The following is a 6,184-nucleotide window of genomic DNA, read 5'->3' as shown; positions in this document are numbered from 1 at the left end:
AAGTTTATATACGTATAAACTTTTCCTTCAATGTTATACTGTGGAAAAGGAAATTTCCCTGTATGTGTGCACGTGTGTGTGTAAATATATGTATGTGTATACATGTATGTGTGTATATATGTCTGTCTCTGTGTGTGTATTCAAAATTAATTAAAGAAGGTTCATATGGCAAGTATATAGTTCTCTGTCATGAAGAATAGTCAGCTTTCATGCATCTATTTTAATATATCCTTTTGTATATAACATTCTTATTTGAAAAAAAATAAGATAGTTCATGTTTATTTTATAATTTGACAATAAATTAGTGCTGAAAAAGTATGGGAAGATACAAAACGTGTGTTGTCCGATATAACTTTAGTTATTTGTTTCATAGAATTCTGACATTGATTCATAGAATATTGTTAATCTTCTCTCATTTGATTGAGAATTACCTCTCCAAGTGGCTTATAACTCCTCCCCCCAAGACTCCCTACATGTTCCTTCCTTTGATCCTTGTCACTTGAAGTGCAATAAGTGATGTGAATATAACAATTATTACTAGACTACATTTTTGATCACTCATCAGTGCATTCTTATAGAAAATAAAAGTGTGAATTTTCTTACTAGGGGCCACTTCTGGCGTGATGGCTGTTTTGATAGTTGTTTTGATAGGAGGTGAAGGTGGGGTAGCTGGAGCTAAAAATGCACCCAAAAAAATCAGAACATATTTATGAGATAATAACAATGAATACAGGCACGAAATAAATTGTATACAGTACGTGAAATTGCCTTACTCCCCAGTATGAGACTGTGTATGATATCTTTAGTAGTAAAGGGCTTATATATGTTCACTTACTAAGGATATAAAGTGCTTATATATAATCACTTACTAAGGAAGGATTTTGCATGCTAGACATTTACAATGTTTATTGTTAGATTAGGTAATGGATAGGCACACACAGGCTCAACGGTAACAACACCTCTTTATTAAGTACAAGTGAGAACAATCCAGCGAAGGTTAAGTCTGACACCAGCCCTTTTATAGGGAGCTGTCAGACCCTTCGACCAATAGGAATAAACCTCTGTTCCCGTTGGAACAGAGGACCTTGGTGGAAACCACTACAGTTAGAACAAGTATCTAACATTTATAATACAAAACAGTGCCTGCGCGACACTCCGCCGAGCAGCTGGAGCATCGTGGAGGCTTGCGGAGGCGTCGCTGGAAAGTAAGACACATGCACGCGCTGTGCCACATGCGTTCATGTGGAGGATACCGGGCTCCGTTGCAACGGGATCCGGAACCCACCACTGAGATGCACCCACATACTTTTAAAGTCTGTTTTAAAAGGGAAACCTTTACTATTAATTCCTGAAAAGCAATGTGTATTCTACTGTATATTTCTATAAATTTCTGGCGACAAGTGTGCCCCCCAGGAGAGCTTTCTCCTATTCTGATCTATTGATGGAATTTGACAATCATTAACTAGGCAAATATCAAATGGCCAATCCTCAAGTCATTTAGAATGGGCAGCATAATAAGTCATATGTGGCTATTCTTCCACAAGGAAGAGGCAATTTTGTTAGATATTAGCATATATCCTGGCAAGTCTCCCCTCTGGTCCACTGCTACAGCGGGAAACAGGTATCGTTCTGATTGGTCGAGGGGCGTACCCGATCCCTATAAAAGGGGAACCCTCCGACCACAGAGTAAGCTGGATCACTACTACTACTAATAAAGAGCTGTTAAGTCACTTCGTGTCCGCAGTCTGTCTCTCGTTGCCCAGATCTAACATTGGCGACGAAGGTGGGATCGAGAGGCAGATAGGATGAAGAACGCTACCTCCAGAATCTCCGGATTTGATCCAGCCCAGGAATTCGGCAGAAATTCCGGCAGCCATCTCAGATCACCGCAGCGCGGCAAATTCAAACAGAGAATATGGCGATGCATGCTCCCCCCGCTCCTTTCGACCCAGCAAACGACGAATGGGAAGCCTTCATGATTCGTTTCGAGTGTTTCCTCGAAGCGAACGAATACATGGGGATCACCGACGCGAGGAAGAAAAACATCTTCCTCGGCTACTGCGGAAAGAAAGTCTTCAATACGGCCAGAGACCTCACCGCTCCTACTCCAATACAGGCAGTATCGTGGACGGCGTTGCAACAGGCCCTGCAAACTCATTACGCGCCAAAACCTTCCCGCCATGTCTGCCGCAAGGAATTCAACACGAGGAACCAGAAGGCGGGAGAATCCATCAATCAATATGTTGCAGCCCTACGAAAAGCAGCAACTCACTGCGAGTTCAGGGATCTGGACGAGCACATCTTAGCGCAGCTCATCTGTGGGTTAAGAGACATTTCACTACAAAAGAAGCTGTTGGCAAACCCGAATTTAACCCTACAGATAGCGCTAAACGAAGCAAGAGCGTCAGAGTCAGCAGAGAAATCATCGGTGACCATACAACGAGGGGCCAACGTAAATCAGCCAGCACCAAGGCAAACCAGAGTACACTACGAGGACACAAGCCCCGAGTACGAGAATTCCGAGTTCGAGGACAGTCACCTGATGCAGAGCAGTCACTTGAGGCCTGGGGGGAGACCCGGATTCCGTTTGCCGCCCTGCGCAAGCTGCGGAGGGAATCATCCCAGGTCTACTTGTAGGTTCAGGAACGTTGTTTGTTCACACTGCAACAAACTTGGGCACATCGCACGAGTGTGCCGGAGCGGGGTCCCTGCCTCACGGCAGCCACCCATGTACCGCCAACAGAAGCCCAACCCAGGGGCTTGGCAAAATCAAAAAGGGCGCCCAGAGAGAAATCCACAAGTGTTTACCCAGAGAGAAAACTCCCAAAGAGCTGAGCGAGCGTATCCCCAGAGAGATTACACACAAGGAGCTGAGCGAGCGTATCCCCAGAGAGAATACACACAAAGAGCTGAAAGAGCGTTCTATCAAGACGCTCAACGAGAGTATTTTCAGGATGTAGACGATGAGATAGAGTTGACCCAGAGAGAGGAGTTGCGAACGTATCTCACCACAATACATCAGGTCCGCCCTAAGCGGCCAAAAAGGCTGAGAGTCACAGTCCTCTTGGAGGGCTCACCTTGCGAGCTAGAAGTTGACACAGGATCGACCCTGACGATTATTTCATGGGCATCCATGAAACAGGCTATCCCTAGCCTCAGAAAGAGCCAACTACGCGCTCCAGACGTCCTGCTACGAGACTACCAGGGGAACCAAGTCCCCATCGTGGGCCAAGGCACATTCCAAATCCGATTCAAGGACATCGAAGCCCAGCTGCCCGTGACCATCGCCAGCGCGCCATTACAGAACCTTCTGGGGCTTGATTGGTTTGAAGCCCTGGGGTTAGAAGTCACCGGAATCAACGCCGTGAGAAACAGCAGCGCTGAACAGATTTTTAAGGAGTTTGAGGATGTGTTCAGCCCCGGTCTTGGTAAGTATGTGGGTAAACCGATATCATTCAATTTAGACCCCAAAGTGGCGCCAATCTGACTTAAACCGAGACGAGTGCCCTTTGCACTCCGCCCAAAAATAGATAAGGAAATAGATAAGTTAGTGGAGCAAGGAATCCTTGAGCCGGTGGATCACGCGCACTGGGAAACACCCATCGTGACCCCAGTGAAACCAGACGGGTCAGTCCGCATCTGCGCGGACTATAAATGCACAATTAATGTCGCGCTACAACAGAGCGCATATCCTGTGCCTGTAGTACAGCACTTATTGCACTCGTTGGGGCCAGGAAAGGTATTTGCTAAATTAGACATGGCACAAGCTTACCAGCAACTGCCAGTAGATAGCGCCACAGCGGAGGCCCAAACTATAGTGACGCATAGAGGAGCATTCAAATGCAACCGGCTACAATTCGGTGTGAGTATTGCCCCAGGATTGTTCCAGAGCATCATGGAACGACTTTTGCAAGGGATACCGGGAGTCGTCCCCTATTTTGACGACATCTTGGTGTCCGCTGCAAACGAGGAGCAATTAAATAAAAGAGTCAGAACTGTTTTGGCCAGAATCAGAGAAAAGGGTCTCCACCTAAAAAAGGAAAAATGCCAAATTAACGTTCCTAGCGTAGAATTCCTGGGTTATAGAATCAATGGTCAGGGAATACACCCCACTTCAAAGAAAATTAAGGCGATCCAGGACGCCCCCACACCACGAAATCAGACCGAGTTGCAGGCCTTCCTCGGACTACTTAATTTCTACAGCGTTTTCCTGAGGCAGAAGGCGACCGTTGCTGAGCCACTACACCGTCTACTCCAGAGGAACGCACCATGGAAATGGGGACGATCCAAAGCTGCAGTTTTTGCCGGGGTAAAGCGCCTGCTCACCACTGACTCACTGCTTGTCCAATACAGCCAGACCCTACCGCTAGTATTGACCTGCGACGCATCACCCTTCGGAGTTGGAGCAGTCCTCAGCCACAGGATGCCCGATGGAAAAGAAGCGCCCATCGCCTTCTACTCCAGGACTCTTTCATCGGCCGAAAGGAATTACAGCCAAATGGACAGGGAAGCGTTGGCTGCTGTAGCTGGAGTAAAACGTTTCCACGAATACCTCTACAGCCGCGATTTTGAACTAATTACAGATCACAAACCGTTGTTGGGACTTTTGGCGGGAAACCGCCCCACTCCGGTCTCCCTTTCTCCACGCATGACCAGGTGGACTGTTTTCCTGGCTGCGTACTCATACAAATTGATTCATCGACCGGGCTCCACTCTAGGACACGCAGACGCACTCAGCCGTTGCCCATTACCGGACATTCTGCCAGACCCCACTCCAGAAGTACCGGTATTGCTCATTGACTGTTTGGACTCTGGACCGGTTTCTTCATACGACGTTGCAAGGTTCTCCTCTAAAGACAATTTAATAAAGCAAGTGCAAACTTGGGTTTGGAGGGGGTGGCCGAAGGGAAACGTGGGCCCGGAATTCAAAGTGTTTTGGTCAAAACGGGACGAACTCTCAGTGTTGCAAGGTTGTTTATTGTGGGGGGATCGAGTTGTTATTCCGTATGTTTTACGTAGGAATGTATTAAATGCTTTACATGTGGGTCATCCGGGGATTGTTAGAATGAAGGCGTTAGCAAGAAGTTACGTTTGGTGGCCAAACATGGACAAAGAAATAGAGGAGTGGGTGGCCACTTGCGACCCATGCCAGGAATCAAGACCAGCACCCCCGGAAGCGCCCGCAACAGAATGGGAGAAACCTAAAGCACCCTGGTCGCGAATACACATCGACTTCGCAGGACCATTCCAAGGTCAGACTTTCCTTATAGTTGTGGATGCATACTCAAAATGGCTAGATGTAGTCCTAATGACTTCAACCACGGCAGAGGCAGTCATTAAGGTTCTACGGCGACTTTTCGCCACCCATAGCCTGCCCGACCTCCTGGTCTCCGATAACGGGCCCCAGTTCACGGCCATGCAATTTGAGACATATCTAGCAAGTCAGGGAATTCGGCACGCCCTCGTCGCGCCATTCCATCCGGCATCAAATGGACAGGCGGAGAGAATGGTACGATTCGCAAAAGAGGCTCTCGCTAGGATGGGTCCAGGTGATTGGCAAACACGCATTGATCATTACCTTTTAATTCAGCATATCACCCCAAGTGCAACGACGGGTAGGAGCCCCGCTGAACTACTCATGGGCCGCCGTCTACGGTCTCACCTGGACCGTCTTCACCCAAATTACTCTGCCACAGCTCCCCCAGACTCCACAAGCAAAATTCGGTCTTTTAGCATAGGGGATTCAGTATACGCCCACAACTATGCAGGGGGAACATTGTGGATGCCGGCAAGGGTCATTGGCATCACGGGTCCACGATCGTATCTGCTGGAACTGGAAGATGGGCGGAACTGGAAAAGGCACATCGATCAACTTCGGGGTCGCCTAGCACACTCAGACCTTCGAAACGAAGACGAGAATTTCCTGCCTACAGAAAGTCAGCCACGCGAGAGCCCCATCATAGAAAACTACGACACCTGCGAACCAAGCTTGGAACAAGAAAACACGCACGAAGCAGAACAAACCCCAGGCAACGAAACCGAGCAGACTCCGGAACACCCTAGCAACGAGGACACGAAACCTCCCGAACGTGGAACGGGAAAAGCATCCGATCCGGAAACCATTTCTGACCAACCAGAACCAAGACGTTCCTCCCGAGTAAGGCAACCCCCCACATACCTAAAA

Source organism: Natrix helvetica (assembly GCF_964273705.1).
Source record: "Natrix helvetica genome assembly, chromosome: 5".
Taxonomy (NCBI): Eukaryota; Metazoa; Chordata; class Lepidosauria; order Squamata; family Natricidae; genus Natrix; species Natrix helvetica.
This window is presented reverse-complemented; position numbering follows the sequence as displayed.